The sequence below is a fragment of the Xenia sp. Carnegie-2017 genome, unplaced genomic scaffold (assembly GCF_021976095.1).
Source record: "Xenia sp. Carnegie-2017 unplaced genomic scaffold, XeniaSp_v1 HiC_scaffold_19, whole genome shotgun sequence".
Lineage (NCBI taxonomy): Eukaryota > Metazoa > Cnidaria > Anthozoa > Malacalcyonacea > Xeniidae > Xenia > Xenia sp. Carnegie-2017.
The window spans coordinates 2,065,947-2,083,636 of record NW_025813481.1 but is presented as its reverse complement, the minus strand read 5'-3'; the positions used below and the strand labels follow the sequence as shown (position 1 = coordinate 2,083,636).

The window sequence follows — 17,690 nt, the reverse complement described above, 5'->3', positions numbered from 1 at the left end:
TAATTAATAAAAACATATATTATTCATATCGTATTCATATTGCATTCTTATCCGACTGCGAGAGAACAAGTCATTTTAACATTCTCATCATTCTTGTTTAGCTTAGCATGGTGCATTTAATGAACCGGTAACTTTTACTTCTTTCGTTTTTCAAACATTAACGTATATATGAAGTCGATCATCGATAATCCTCAACAATTGTAATAGTTGTAATTTACTTAACGTTCACAAAGACTATAGGAATATTGCTACTCTTTAAAACATAGAGTAGACTGAAACTATGCGCCTCCACTAGCGCCCACCCTTCCGCATATAGGTAATGGAATGCAAACTTGAAGGGACTAATTTAATTCAAACGCTGCAAAATCCAGATAATGATGAGCTAATTGAAGACAAGCAATCGTTTCTTTTTAAATCATTTCATGAAAATGTTCACGAATGACAATATTTAAAGTATCAATGCAAAATGGTTTATATACATATCATAAATGAAAAAATTAATTTAGACAACACCAAGAACAGTTTTCTCAAGAATTATATTTCTCATAATACAATTTGCTTGCGTGTCTACTTCCGCCAACGTAGTTCATAAAATTGTCATGAAGAAGAGAAAGTATACACGCTAACAAAGCTAAAGCATCGTGAAAACGTTAAATATAACACTGTCGAAATTTTGTATGTGTGAAAGTTTAGTTGTGATTAAAAACGCAGCAAAAAAAACACTCTAATTCTATAGAATTGTTTTAGTCTGTATAGTTACTGCCTACAAACTTTATGTTTTTTGCGTGATGGGTAGAAAATCTTTACTTCTAAACTAAATCGGAGTATTTGTAAAGGGAGATATAAATAAGTTACATACACAAACTTTCGGCAATGAAAATTAACGTCTGACGCAATATAGTTTTCTAATTGTTGTTAATATATACACCCTAAAAGAAATCACAAACTCAAGTATTTTTAAAGAATATCAGCCTTTAATTATGTAAAGAATACAATATAACAAAGTCTGGTAAACTTACAGATAAACCACTGATCTCCGATCACAGTCTTCAATAGGTATTTCAAAAAGTGTATTTCTATAACGTTTGCCGTCAGGTTAGAAACATCAATAATAACGCCTTGTTTGCAATGTCGTCATAAAAAAGATTATTTTAACAATGTAGAAATTTCAAAATAAAAGTAGGAAGTACATTTTTTTGAAAAATGCTTTATGTTCTCCATGGAGGGAGGGGGGAGAATGAATAATTTGTGCATTTAAATGTCCTTCAAATGTATGAAAAATAAATAGAAAATTATTACATAGATAGTAAATTCACCATATAAAGTTAACTATTTTATTAGTCTAAAATAGCTTGTTAATAAATCATTCAATTTCAATTTTCTTTAAAAGATTATTTTAACAAATGCAAAAATTTCAAAATAACAGTAGGAAGCAATGCTATAGAATTGGGGGCGCCCTTGGGAAGGAGCCCCTTCTACCTTTGAAATGGATAATTTTTCATAATTTCATGGCTTCAGCTTTCTCAAGAGAGCCCCCCATCTGATAAATTTAATTCTACAGCACTGTTAGGAAGTACTAGTCCGTATTCTGGGCAATAAAAAGTGGCTTAGAAAACGATTTTTGTTGCCCCCACTCGTGCACCTTGCTTCTTTTCAATTTTATTGCGTGAATACTTGGCAATCAGTGGCGTAGCTAAAAGTCGTGCAGGTCGTACTCAGCAAACATTTTTCAAACTAAGGTTTTTTTAATGCACTGAATCTTCAATATTTGTTTACAATCGCAACGAATGTAAGCGAAAACAAAATCTATTTCTATGCGTCCTTTACATTTTCCAATACGTCACATTGCACACACTATACATGTGTTTCAGCCCGATGCCTGCCTTAATCAATGCCCTAAAAGCACAAGCAACGTCTTCACCCGTTTTTAGTCGTGCTCACTCAGGCCGGCACGACCAAATTATATATTCCTTAAGGGTTAGAAACGACTAGAATGATATGCAAAATTGAGCAATTGTATCTCCATGAAATGTTACAAAAAGTGTCCCTTGTCTAACCGAACTTTTTTGTTTTTATGCAAAGTTGTGAAAGGCGAGTTTCTGGCGCCTGAAAACCAGATTTCTCATTCAGCTTTTTACAAGACTGTCCATGCCGGATTCACAAGTTAACCATTTGTCATTGATCTATGATGTAAATGGCATTTGTAATTCCTAGGCATGCTGGTGAGCCCTGACATTGGCGAAACAACTATTTCAAAAAACTTATTTATTTTAAATAAATTAATGATTTGATTTAATTTGATTTGAAATGAAACAATGACTTTGAGAATTCAAATGTGAAAATTAAAATTAAAATTTCTAGGAGTGCATCAACCATAATGGCACCATCGACTTATGTTAACACCAATCATTTTAGTAATTCATGTTTACAATCGCAATAGCACGACTAGTTGTTTTAATCTAGCAATGCCACTGATGTCAATCTTTGTTTTTTTTAATAAACCACGTTAGTTTAAAAATTGCCAACTTTAGACAGCACAATTTTCATGTAAGTGTATAAAAACAACACACACTTAACAACATTTTCAACAAACAATGCTTGTTCAAAGACTTGCCAACTTTTTGAAAAACAATCGAAACTTAACGACAATTTAAAAACGTCATGATCATTTGAACGATAAATATAATTTTCAATATCGTCATTATCCCAGCAGTAAAAGAAACGTGTTTTTACTTGGAGAGGAAAATGATACTTTTTGAAGAACGTAGCTAGATGTTAAAGATAAAGATTAAATCAATTTAGCTCAAACAAAAGCTTTAAGACAGTGTAAAATCTGTTAAAAGCGGCGTTGCAATACATTTCTTTGCCATAAAACAAAAGATAATTAATAAAAACTTATATTTTTCATATCGTATTCATTTTGCATTTATATCCGACTGCGAGAGAACAAGTGATTTTAAAATTCTCATCATTCTTGTTTTGCTTAGCATGGTGCATTTAATGAACCGGTAACTTTTATTTCTTTCGTTTTTCAAACATTAACGTATATATGAAGTCAATCATCGATAATCCTCAATATTTGTAATATTTGTAATTTACTTAACGTTCACAAAGACTACAGGAATATAGCTATTCTTTAAAACATAGAGTAGACTGAAACTATGCGCTGCCCCCCACGAATAAAATTAATGGAATGCAAACTTGAAGGGACTAATTTTAATCGAATGCTGGAAAATCCAGATAATGTTTGATATACAGAAGTATCTGACATAGGACAAGACATTTCCGACATTTTCAGTTGTACGATGAGCTAATCGAAGACAAGCAATCGTTTCTTGTTAAATCATTTCATGAAAATGTTCATGAATGACAATATTTAAAGCATCAATGCAAAATGGTTTATATACATATCAAAATGACAAAATTAATTTAGACAACACCAAGAACAGTTTTCTCAAGAATTATATTTCTCATAATACAATTTGCTTGCGTGTCCACTTCCGCCAACGTAGTTCATAAAATTGTCATGAAGAAGAGAAAGTATACACGCTAACAAAGCTAAAGCTTCGTGAAAACGTTAAATATAACACTGTCGAGATTTTGTATGTATGAAAGTTTAGTTTTGATTAAAAACGCAGCAGAAAAAAAACACTCTAATGCCATAGAATTGTTTAAGTCTGTATAGTTACTGCCTACAAACTTTATGTTTTTTGCTTGATGGACAGAAAATCTTTACTTCTAAACTAAATCGGAGTATTTGTACAGGGAGATATAAATAAGTTACATACACAACTTTCGGCAATGAAAATTAACGTCTGACGCAATATAACTTTCTTAACGTTGTTACTATATAAACCCTAAAAGGAATCACAAACTCAATTATTTTTAAAGAATATCAGCCTTTAATTATGTAAAGAATACAATACAACAAAGTCTGGTAAACTTACAGATAAACCACTGATCTCCGATCACAGTCTCTAATAGATATTTCAACAAGTGCATTTCTATAACGTTTGCCGTCAGGTAAGAATTATCAATAATAACGCCTTGTTTGCAATGTCGTCATAAAAACGATTATTTTAACAATGTAGAAATTTCAAAATAACAGTAGGAAGTATTGTCCGTATTCTGTGCATTAAAAAATGGCTTAGTAAACGATTTTTGTTGCCCCCACTCGTGCACTTTGCTTCTTTTCACTTTTGTTGCGTGGATACTTGGCTATCAGTGGCGTAGCTAAAGGTCGTGCAGGTCGTACTCAACACGACCAATCATTCTTCTAACTAATGTTTTCTTAATTTCAAAATGTCAATATTTGTTAAAATCTTAACGAATGTAATCGAAAACAAAATCTATTTCTATGCGTCCTTTGCATTTTGCAATACGTCATGTTGCAAACACTATACTTATGTTTTAGCACGATGCCTGCCTTAACCAATGCCTTAAAAGCACAAGCAACGTCTTTCGCCCGTTTTTAGTCATGATCACTCAGGCCGGCATGACCAAGTTATATATTCCTTGAGGGTTAGAAACGACTGGAATGAGATGCAAAATTGAGAAATTGTATCTCCATGAAATGTTTCAAAAAGTCTCCCTTGTCTAACCGAACTTTTTTGTTTTTATGCAAAGGTGTGAAAGGCGAGTTTCTGGCGCCTGAAAACCAGATTTCTCATTCAGCTTTTTACAAGACTGTCCATGCCGGATTCACAAGTTAACCATTTGTCATTGATCTATGATGTAAATGGCATTTGTAATTCCTAGGCATGCTGGTGAGCCCTGACATTGGCGAAACAACTATTTCAAAAAACTTATTTATTTTAAATAAATTAATGATTTGATTTAATTCGATTTAAAATGAAACAATGACTTTGAGAATTCAAATGTGAAAATTAAAATTAAAATTTCTAGGAGTGCATCAACCATAATGGCACCATCGACTTATGTTAACACCAATCATTTTAGTAATTCATGTTTACAATCGCAATAGCACGACTAGTTGTTTTAGTCTAGCAATGCCACTGATGTCAATCTTTGTTTTTTTTAATAAACCACGTTAGTTTAAAAATTGCCAACTTTAGACAGCACAATTTTCATGTAAGTGTATAAAAACAACACACACTTAACAACATTTTCAACAAACAATGCTTGTTCAAAGACTTGCCAACTTTTTGAAAAACAATCGAAACCTAACGACAATTTAAAAACGTCATGATCATTTGAACGATAAATATAATTTTCAATATCGTCATTATCCCAGCAGTAAAAGAAACGTGTTTTTACTTGGAGAGGAAAATGATACTTTTTGAAGAACGTAGCTAGATGTTAAAGATAAAGATTAAATCAATTTAACTCAAACAAAAGCTTTAAGACAGTGTAAAATCTGTTAAAAGCGGCGTCGCAATACATTTCTTTGCCATAAAAGAAAAGATAATTAATAAAAACTTATATTTTTCATATCGTATTCATATGGCATTCATATCCGACTGCGAGAGAACAAGTGATTTTAAAATTCTCATCATTCTTGTTTTGCTTAGCATGGTGCATTTAATGAACCGGTAACTTTTATTTCTTTCGTTTTTCAAACATTAACGTATATATGAAGTCAATCATCGATAATCCTCAATATTTGTAATATTTGTAATTTACTTAACGTTCACAAAGACTACAGGAATATAGCTATTCTTTAAAACATAGAGTAGACTGAAACTATGCGCTGCCCCCCCCGAATAAAAGTAATGGAATGCAAACTTGAAGGGACTAATTTTAGTCGAATGCTGGAAAATCCAGATAATGTTTGATATACAGAAGTATCTGACATAGGACAAGACATTTCCGACATTTTCAGTTGTACGATGAGCTAATCGAAGACAAGCAATCGTTTCTTGTTAAATCATTTCATGAAAATGTTCACGAATGACAATATTTAAAGCATCAATGCAAAATACTTTATATACATATCAAAAATGACAAAATTAATTTAGACAACACCAAGAACAGTTTTCTCAAGAATTATATTTCTCATAATACAGTTAGCTTGCGTGTCCACTTCCGCCAACGCAGTTCATAAAATTATCACGAAGAAGAGAAAGTATGCACGCCAACAAAGCTAAAGCATCGTGAAAACGTTAAATATAACACTGTCGAGATTCTGTATGTATGAAATTTTAGTTGTGATTAAAAACGCAGCAGAAAAAAAACACTCTAATGCTATAGAATTGGTTAAGTCTGTATAGTTACTGCCTACTAACTCTATGTTTTTTGATTGATGGGTAGAAAATCTTTACTTCTAAACTAAATCGGAGTATTTGTACAGAGAGATATAACTAAGTTACATACACAACTTTCGGCAATGAAAATTAACGTCTGACGCAATATAATTTTCTTAACGTTGTTACTATATAAACCCTAAAAGAAATCACAAATTCAATTATTTTTAAAGAATATCAGCCTTTAGTTATGTAAAGAATACAATATAACAAAGTCTGGTAAACTTACAGATAAACCACTGATCTCCGATCACAGTCTCTAATAGATATTTCAACAAGTGCATTTCTATAAGGTTTGCCGTCAGGTAAGAATTATCAATAATAACGCCTTGTTTGCAATGTCGTCATAAAAACGATTATTTTAACAATGTAGAAATTTCAAAATAACAGTAGGAAGTATTAGTCCGTATTCTGTGCATTGAAAAGTGGCTTAGTAAACGATTTTTGTTGCCCCCACTCGTGCACTTTGCTTCTTTTCAATTTTATTGCGTGGATACTTGGCTATCAGTGGCGTAGCTAAAGGTCGTGCAGGTCGTACTCAACACGACCAATCATTCTTCTAACTAATGTTTTCTTAATGTCAAAATGTCAATATTTGTTAAAATCTTAACGAATGTAATCGAAAACAAAATCTATTTCCATGCGTCCTTTGCATTTTGCAATACGTCATGTTGCACACACTATACTTATGTTTTAGCACGATGCCTGCCTTAATCAATGCCTTAAAAGCACAAGCAACGTCTTTCGCCCGTTTTTAGTCGTGATCACTCAGGCCGGCATGACCAAGTTATATATTCCTTGAGGGTTAGAAACGACTGGAATGAGATGCAAAATTGAGAAATTGTATCTCCATGAAATGTTTCAAAAAGTCTCCCTTGTCTAACCGAACTTTTTTGTTTTTATGCAAAGGTGTGAAAGGCGAGTTTCTGGCGCCTGAAAACCAGATTTCTCATTCAGCTTTTTACAAGGCTGTCGATGCCAGATTCACAAGTTAACCATTTGTTATTGATCTATGATCTAAATGGAATTTGTAATTTCTAGGTATGCCGATGAGCCCTACCGCTGGGCGAAACAGCTATTTCAAAAAAAATATTTAGTTGAAATAAATTAATGATTCGAAATGATCCGAAATTAATGATTTGACTTGATTTGATTTGATTTGAAATGAAAAAATGATTTTGAGAATTCAAATGTGAAAATTAGAATTAAAATTTCTAGGAGTGCATCAACCATAATGGCACCACCAACTTATGTTAACACCAATCATTTTAGTAATTCATGTTTACAAACGCAATAGCACGACTAGTTGTTTTAGTCTAGCTATGCCACTGATGTCAATCTTTGTTTTTTTTATAAACCATGCTAGTTCAAAAAATTGCCAACTTTAGACAGCAAAATTTTCATGTAAGTGTATAAAAACAACACACACTTAACAACATTTTCAACAAACAATGCTTGTTCAAAGACTTGCCAACTTTTTGAAAAACAATCGAAACTTAACGACAATTTAAAAACGTCATGAGCATTTGAATGATAAATATAATTTTCAATAACGTCATTATCCCAGCAGTAAAAGAAACTTGTTTTTATTTGGATAGGAAAATGATACTTTTTGAAGAACGTAGCTAGATGTTAAAGATAAAGATTAAATCAATTTAGCTCAAACAAAAGCTTTAAGACAGTGTAAAATCTGTTGAAAACGGCGTTGCAATACATTTCTTTGCCATAAAAGAAAAGATAATTAATAAAAACATATATTATTCATATCGTATTCATATTGCATTTATATCCGACTGCGAAAGAACAAGTAATTTTAAAATTCTCATCATTCTTGTTTTGCTTAGCTTGGTGCATTTAATGAACCGGTAACTTTTATTTCATAAAATTGTCATGTAGTTCATAAAATTGTCATGAAGAAGAGAAAGTATACACGCTAATAAAGCATCGTGAAAACGTTAAATATATAACACTGTCGAGATTCTGTATGTATGAAAGTTTAGTTGTGATTAAAAACGCAGCAAAAAAAACACTCTAATGCTATAGAATTGTTTAAGTCTGTATAGTTACTGCCTACAAACTTTATGTTTTTTGCGTGATGGGTAGAAAATCTTTACGTCTACACTAAATCGGAGTATTTGTACAGGGAGACATAAATAAGCTACATACACAAACTTTCGGCAATGAAAATTAACGTCTGACGCACTATAATTTTCTTAACGTTGTTAATATATACACCCTAAAAGAAATCACAAACTCAAGTATTTTTAAAGAATATCAGCCTTTAATCATGTAAAGAATACAATATAACAAAGTCTGGTAAACTTACTGATAAATTACTGATCTCCGATCACACTTTCCAATAGTTATTTCAACAAGTGTATGTCTATAACGTTTTCCGTCAGGTAAGAAACATCAATAATAACGTCTTGTTTGCAATGTCGTCATATAAAGATTATTTTAACAATGTAGAAATTTCAAAATAACAGTTGGAAGTACATTTTTTGAAAAAAGGGCTATATGCTCTCCATGGGGGGAGGGGGTAGAATGATTGTATCATAGAAGACAATCTAAAGCAATGATGTGAAAGATTTTTGAAACTTAAGTTAAGTAAATAGAATAGACCCATAGCAGTGCAAGGACAAACAAATAAAACATCAAATACATTTACTTACTTTACATATAAACACCTCTAAAGTTTCTTCATTATGTTTTTCTTGATCTGATTGACTTCCTTTTTCAACAACAACCTCCCTGTTTTCTTTAACGTTTCTTTCAAGTTTGTTTTTAAATGATTTATAACTACCACGGGAATATCCATCGGTAGAGATATCTGATTGGCCTTCGCTCGGCCGTGGAGGAATGGGTAAGAATTCAGAAAACTCACTGCCACTGACAATGGACATGATTTCTGGGTCATGTGATTTCTCTTCACACTTTTTGTCGGAATAAATTGTTGGAGAATTTTGATCATTAATTTGGTCTTGAAGGACAGGCGATGATTTATAATCTACTTCTGACGCATCTGAATGTGAGCTGAGTTGCAATCGACCAGAAGTTTTGTAATAAGTCGAGGTTTTAGCATTTTTAGCATGGGATAGTTTTGGACAGTTTTCAACAATGTATCTTTTACTATTACCAGAACCATTACTTTTAGCTTCACAAACTTTCATTTCGTGATTCATGTAATCTCGTGTACAGGTCGAACCTTGATATTTTTTTTTCTTCTAGATGGTAAGTAATAAGAGTGAACATCTTCATAATTTTCATGTATTGACGGCGAATTTCGAAGGTTTATTGTCCAGGCAGATGGTAAAGGTTTTCGTCTGCGAGTCGTTAAAGATTTAAAAGATTTTTTGTAGTTCAGTCTTGAGTGGTTTTTTGGCAATGATCTCCTTTGTCTACAAAGAGCGATGGTAATTTTAGAAACTTTAAAAACCAAAGGAAAATACAACAGGGATGTATTGCTATCGCTAGATGGAGGGCTCTTATTCATATATTCATGATATGCTGAATTAATATCTTTTGAAATGTATTGTTATCTACGGATTTATAACATGCATATATGAATAAGAGCCCCTCCAATTAGCGATAGTAACACATCCCTGAAAGACAACGTGTGTGTTTTGATAAAATTAAGCATAGTAAGCCATTGGAGGTGAATAAATAACAGAGGAGAATTACGTGTGCAGTTGAATTCATATCAACACTAGACACATCATTGCCATAGTGACTGTAACCCATGTTGGCATAATTTCTCACCGAATCACTGGGCATCATTTTTCTTGAAATGTTGTCATGTGACGCCATACTACGTGACGTCATTGTGGCTGTCTCCTTGGAAGAGAAGTTGATTGGCTGTAACCTCTCTGTACGTAGTGGAGCATTGGCTTTTAGCTTCACATATTCTCCATATTTATCATCTACATTGAAATTACAACTTTCCTTTTTTTCTGTTTTCATGAAACTCTGAAGAAGACTTCCATTCTTCAACAACACGATCCTCATTAGCATCTCGTCCCACGTTAGATCCACGATTCTCGTGGGAAACACGAATCACGTCATCTAAACGACTCCCTTCAGCTTCACGAGTTTCATTCGCTGATACACCAGCATTTTGAAGGGTTTCATGAGACATTTGTAACCTGTTTCTATTGCCAACATTACTCTCTTCAACAGACGCATGATTTTTTAAACCTAAAATATGAACTTTGTCTGTTTTTACATTATATTCAACTTCACCCTCGTTTGCACCACTATCAACTTCATCCAAAGTATTTTCTCTCATAATTTTAGTAAAAGTTTTACTGTATATGCCTCTTTAAGCAGACTCTTTTCCATCCTTCGCATCGAACTTAAGAAGACAAAGCTTGAATTGAAACATTGAAAATGTTTGTAGATAAAGGAAATCAAGCAAAGTGATAACGGTAAATAATACGACAATTTTCTTTAAAATAAACATGTTTCATTATCTCATGATGCCATCTTAAGTATATAAGATAGAGTACATACTGAAGATGGTATCATGAGATGTTGAAATATGTTTATTTTAAAAAACTTGTCGTATTTAATAAATGCGCTTTATCAATAGTGTTTTTACGCAGTTACGATAACGGTGATTATAGAGTTGGTAGCAATTGCCAAACATCTGGGATGTGACCACCATTTTCAGCCGGTGTAATATAGACTGCAGTTTTCATTATTTTCTACAGAATCTTAAACAAAACTGTGTTAACAACTTACCTCTCGAAAAAATATCTTAAAATAATTCTCTCTAATAAACGACCTTTAAAGTTTGAAAAACAGATAAACCAATAGCAATGGCAAGCGGAAACAGAACTTATATTCTCCTTTTATTATTCCGTGCAGTCATTCTCGAGACTCAGTTCAACAAGTAAATATTGACTTAGAAAAGATATCCTTTTTCCAGTCTTCAAAATGTGAAAGTAGCCCTATTCTTTGCAATATTGTACATTCATCGATGTTATAGAAAAGTGGATAGAAACACGAAATTTGCCGATTCGAAACGAAGCATTTTTTGATAAATTTTTAGTAAAAGTTTTCGTTATTTGAATTAAAGGTTTAGATTTGCAGACTCACAGATTAGGCTTCGGACACCGGCAAGAAAAATGAAAAGTCATTTCATACATACGCAGTAGAAAACTACGAAACTAGATTATTTACGATAATAGTTATTGTTAATAGACGATGAAATCATTGCATATTTCATTCGTTAAGGAAAAAACAACATGTACGCCGAACGGTGGAAGATTTTCACATAAAAATAAGCATTCAACAAAGTCTTGTTTAATGTTCAAAGTTTGATGTACAAGGACTGACCTGTAATAGTTTCACTTTCTTAGTAGATCAAAAGTTTTCACAGTAAGAACAGTTGTTGGTTTTGAACATTAAACACATCATAACCATGTTGACCAACATAGTACACCTTCTCACCAGTGTGTTTATTGGCTGTAAACTCTTTTGCTTTTCTGTTTTTTTGTTTTCATGAAACTCTAGGTTAGACTTACATTTCACAACATGGTCCTCGTTAAATACACGTCATCGGGAAAATAGAATTACCTACGTCACCTAAACGAAACGATAAAGTTTAAGATGAGAAAAAATGTAAAACATTTACGTTATCAACAGAAATATAAACTAAGTGAAGGTTAAGTACTATAGTTTTAAAGTAGACATTTAATATAAACGACAACTTCTTTGAAAATAGACATGTTTCGACATCTCATGATGCCATCTTCAGTATGAGTGAAATAATAGGTGATACAAGGTTTATATAAAAGTAATATGATACAGAAATTACAACAATAAAAAGGAAATAAGATAAATTAATGAGGAGCGTCCGAGCGTATTAAAAACTAAATATTGTATTGAATTTAAAAACTTGAACATTGAGGTCAGGGTTAGTTTTACTTTCCTCGACGACTTCTCATCTTTCAACTCATCAACTTCTTCTCACAAATTCTTTATCTCCTACGACGTTTAAAGCCTATTTACTAACATACCACTTACTGAAACCATCAACCAAGCAATCGACTTAATATTCACTCACAACCCCAGGTTCAGTATAAACAGGACAGACCTCACACAACTGTTTTCAATAGCAACAGCACAGACGCATTTTTTATTTAATGGAAAATTTTATGACCAGACGGACGGTGTTGCGATGGGCTCTCCCTTAGCACCCATACTTGCTAACATTTTCATGGGCTCACATGAACGAAACTGGCTAAACAACTACAACGACACTAAACCACTATTTTACCGCAGATACGTTGACGATATTTTTTGTGTTTTACTAACGAGACTGAGGCCATGAAGTTTTATAATTACATTGACACACAGCACGCAGACATTAGGTTTTCATTTGAAACTGAACAACAAGATCAACTGCCATTTCTTGACATTTTACTAACAAAATCTCACGACAGCTGTACAACATCTACATACCACAAACCAGCAAACACAGGACTTCTGACGAACTATTTTAATTTCACACCAATTTCATACAAAACCGGACTTATACGCACACTAATCGACAGAGCATAACAATATCGTCACCTGATTTTTTCAGGTCCTGAGACGATTGCTTAAATTGTCCAGCAAAGTGCGAAGATCATATCTTCATTTAATTTCAAACACCGCACTGCATAAAACATTCTCACCACTGTGTGACTTCATAGCTCAGTTGGTCAGAGCACTGCACCGGCACCGCAGAGGTCATGGGTTCGAATCCCGTTGAGTCACCTGATTTTTTCAGGTCCTGAGACGATTGCTTAAATTGTCCAGCAAAGTGCGAAGATCATATCTTCATTTAAGAGCATACAAACTTAACAATACGAACACTGGCTTTCAACGAGACATAAAAAACATCACATCCACTCTTTTACGAAACTCTTTCCCACTTCACTCTATTAACAGAACCGTAAAACGATATCTCGACAACAGACAAAGCAACAACCTCATACTAGACACCGAAACTCCTGACACGACGATCACAACCAACACAAATGAAAATTCCAAAATAACAACTCTATACTCCAAACTACCATACATCGGACATTACTAACGACACACACAACGCAGACTTACAAACATTATGAAACGCTTCTGTAAAGATATTGACATTCGACTTATTTTCACATCATTCAAAATCAAAAACCTTTTCTCATTCAAAGACCCAATCCCTGATTCAATTAAATCTATGGTGGTATATGAATTCAATTGCGCGGGATGTAATTCCCGATACATTGGCGAAACTTCGCGCCATTTATCCACCAGAATCAGGAAACATACCACAATAAACAAAAACTCTTGTATCTACCGACACCTTCTTAAATCTTACTCATGCAAAACCAACTATTCACCCTCTTGTTTCAAAATCATCGACACTGCCGACACCTCATTCACCCATAAAATCAAAGAAGCACTCCACATTAACAAAACTAACCCTGACCTCAATGTTCAAGTTTTTAAATTCAATACAATATTTAGTTTATAATACGCTCGGACGCTCCTCATCAATTTATCTTATTTCCTTTTTATTGTTATAATTTAGGTATCATATTACTTTTATATAAACCCTGTATCACCTATTATTTCACTCATACTGAAGATGGCATCATGAGATGTCGAAACATGTCTATTTTCAAAAAAGTTGTCGTTTATATTAAATGTCCATTGGCAATAGTGCTTTTACGAAGTTGTAAAGTAACTTTCGTGATTTCGTGTGTTCAGACTGAGTGCCCTGGCACGGTGTTCAGGCACGGGTACCAATGTGAACACAAAATTTTGATGGTGCCAGTGTATAAATGCCTGGGTCTAGACACCACGAAAAGAGGTATTACCCAAGTACAGTGCTCAGGCACGGGCACCGATGTGAACGACGACACCTTAGTAACGTGTACAGAAAAGCATACATTCAGCACATGGTTTTAAAACTTGTTTACAAAGAAAAACATGAAATTATAAATAAACGAAGCTAGTGGGGACTACGTAGGGTGAAAAACCTGCAGATTTTTGTCAGAACCAGGGTATCGTACTCCGGCATTAAGTCTGAACGCGCTATAATTGATCAATCTAACGTCAACTAAAAAATGAAGGTAGAACATAAGACATGAAATACAGTATTTTCCTGGGGCGGATTTTTATATTTTTACACTTTACAAAGCAAAAGATATTGAAAACTAGGGGGGGGGGGCTAATTGCTCTTCTTCTCCGCGGCCACTGCTGATACTCACACGCAATAGAGAAAATAATTTACAAATTATTAGTAATTAGGAAAAGATACAGGATGTGCGTAGTTAGGGAAAGGGAGAAAATTAAAGTTGGAAAATACTATTAAAATGTTGGACTTGTTTGTTCATGTCTGGTTTGTGTCGACGTATGTGTAGGGTTTGTTTGAGTTTGAAAGTGAATGAAGTGTTAGCAGTGTTAGAGAAGCGTGACGAAGTGTATTTAGATTTGCTTTCAGATTTTGTTAATGTTTGTCAACGTGGAGTTTTTTTCGGAGGTCCATGTGGCAAAATTTCTGGTGGTTTCATGTATGTCACAGCTGTATCATATTTCTATCTTAAATCTGCGACTAAGATGGCTTGTATTGAAGTCGAAACATGTCTGTTATTAAAATAACAAAATTGAAAAATATTGTCGTTTATTTAAATGTTTACAAAATATTACATAGAATGAAATCACGGTAATCAATATATGCAAGTATATGAGGTTAAATAGTTTGAGATAGAGACGAAAACACTTGTATAAAAAAGATATTAATTTAGGCAAAAAGGTTTCAACTTTTTAGATCTCCATTAGACGCAACATATAGTGGTGATGGCAGGATTTTATTTTTTTGGGGAGGAGAAGTGTAACACCTCCAAAATGTCACATACAATGTATAACGAAATGTTTTATTCAACTGAAACTTTCAAGTTACGTTTACAGAAACCTCAGTTTGTGAAATATATTATTGGCAGTCGTCCCCCTTGCCGGAGCCTCTGACAATACATTAGAATCAAAAATCACATAAAAACAGAAAATGCTCTCATCTTGGAAAGCATTTATAGAGTACTTAAAACATGCATATTGAATATTATCAAACGAAAAAAACCATTTAGTGAAAATAACAACTAAATTAAGACATTGTATAGTGTCATGGAATCCTAATTTGGCTACCTCGTTTAACATAAAAAGTTGTTGGTATTACTAAGCTGTAAAATGTTTCTTGAGATTGTCTCTTGTTTTCCAGTCAGTCGACCTTATGATTTTGTGCACCAGAAGAGGCAGTTCAGGAAAACGTTGCAAGAAATAATCTATATAGTTGCCTTCCTTGACGTAACGCAACAGATGTGTTCGAGGTTTATCGTACCAATGCTCATTCACGTTTCTAATGAATCTTAAACAACTTGCCCATGTAGGCTTGTCAGTCAAAGTTTTCCTTTTGCCTTTCTTGTTAAAGGTTTTTAAATCTTTCAAGATTTCATCATCGATACGCGTCATCCATTCGATGGGATCATACAATTGCGCAACAACATCTGAATTTGGAAAACTTTGACCTTGTGATTGTTTCATTTCCGGTTGGTTTCCCATATCACACAGCATGTTAAACTTCTCTTCATCGGATAGTAGATAAGGATGTTTTAACGCCTCGTTGGCTGATGGCCTGTCTTCTGGTTTTAGTTGTAGCATCCATAACAAAAGGTCTAGGAAAGCAGTATCCTTTATTTCGTCCAAGCCAACATGATTTCCATGTAACAAGTTTTGTAGTCTACAGTCTTCAGTCCCAAAAGGATGCTTCCCTTTGGTTGCAACATAATAAGCCAACATTCCTGCGTTCTAAATCGATCAAACAGAATAGCGTGAATAAACTGTCAAGAATTTAATTTATGTGTCATTTACTAAAGGATACATTTCTACACCTACCATTACATCTGACTCTTTTTTGTAACGTGCTTTATCAACTGAATCTTCATCTTTACAATATGATTCAGGAGCAATCCAATCCTGAGTTCCCTTTTTAGAGCTAGTATGATATGTCTTAAGGCCACCCTTCAATTCTCGACTTATACCAAAGTCAGCAATCAGAAATTTACTATGTGCGTCTCGGAGAACATTGGAAGGCTTTAAATCCCGATGTAGAATAGGACATGGGTCGCAGTGAAGATCAGCTAATCCTTTTAACATTTGTCTGAGAATTTCGGGAAGAGCTTTTTGAAGATCTTGTAATGTAGAAGATTCCACAAAACTCTCCAACGATTCTTCACATATGTCTAGTATCAAATAGACATAGTCTGTTCCAGTCTCCTCTTCTAAGTAGTAATATTTCACAACATATTTCGACTCTTTTGCGTTGAATTTGTTCAAGATTTCCTTTTCTTTCTGGGCAATAGTGATGCAGTTATCTCGACGTATTCGTTTCACTGCTCTGCCGTAACCATCCTTTTTCAGTCCCAGATAAACACGGGTTCCATCACTTCCTCTACCGATGCAAAACTCCTCAGAGATTATCACACGTACATTGTCTACATGCTTGACCTCGACATTGGGATTTCGTCCATACTTGATCAATTTTAAGAACAATTCTTTATTTTTAACAGATTCACCAATGTATTCCCACTCTGATGACAGCAGTTAATAAAATAATAAAAGTATAAAATTAAGGTTAAGTAAAACGGAAACAATCAATGAACAGATTACTAAAAAGCTTTCTCATTAGTGTTAACTCTCTACCTTTTTCGTTCTTTTTCTCAATGATTTCTTGTAACTTGGCTTCCATCGAATTTCTTAAGTAATAACGCTCTTCTTCATCGTATATTTGCACCAGACGCTCCATGACGTGCTTTTGTTTTTCTATATCTTCATCTTTTGTGACCATCTCCAGATATGTTTCATATATAAATGTTGCATCTCCCCATTATTCAAGTTTATCAAACAACTCCGCTAGTTCCCATAAAACAGCCAACACTCCCTTCACAATTCCAGCTGAAGTAACAATTGACAAGTTCTTCATGTTAAGGTTGACGAAATCTTTACCAACGTTGATACCACAAACTTTTCTTTGTCGTTGTGGTCGATGATGCTGTTCATGTTGTTGCTGTTGAGATTCAATAAGAGAGAGTCCTTTTCTATAATGGTCCAAAGATTGCTCATAATTTTTAAGCAACTTATTCAATCCTCCCAATGCAATATGGCAGAGACATTCCATTTCATCTTTCTTCATGGCGTCCTCCAATCTTTTAATGTTAGAATGAACACTCCCCAGGCCAAGGTATACTTGATGTTCAAAATATTCCCTTTCAACTTTAGACGAAAACTTTAAGCAATGCTTAAAACTGTTCAATCCTTCCTCCCAATTATCAGAGAGTGTGTAAGCATTACCAAGACCAAAATATGCTATCGTTTTCAGGCTATTTTCGT

General features: G+C 33.7%; 1 protein-coding gene across 1 annotated transcript in view; it reads right to left on the bottom strand.

The window, feature by feature from the left end:
* Positions 1-17,343, bottom strand: part of LOC124438730 — a 65,880-nt gene extending 48,537 nt beyond the window's left edge. The window contains exon 1 of the mRNA XM_046988929.1: positions 17,322-17,343. The gene's annotated coding sequence lies outside the window, so the exon portion shown is untranslated. The remainder of the gene's footprint in view (positions 1-17,321) is intronic.
* Between the last annotated feature and the right edge of the window lie 347 nt (positions 17,344-17,690).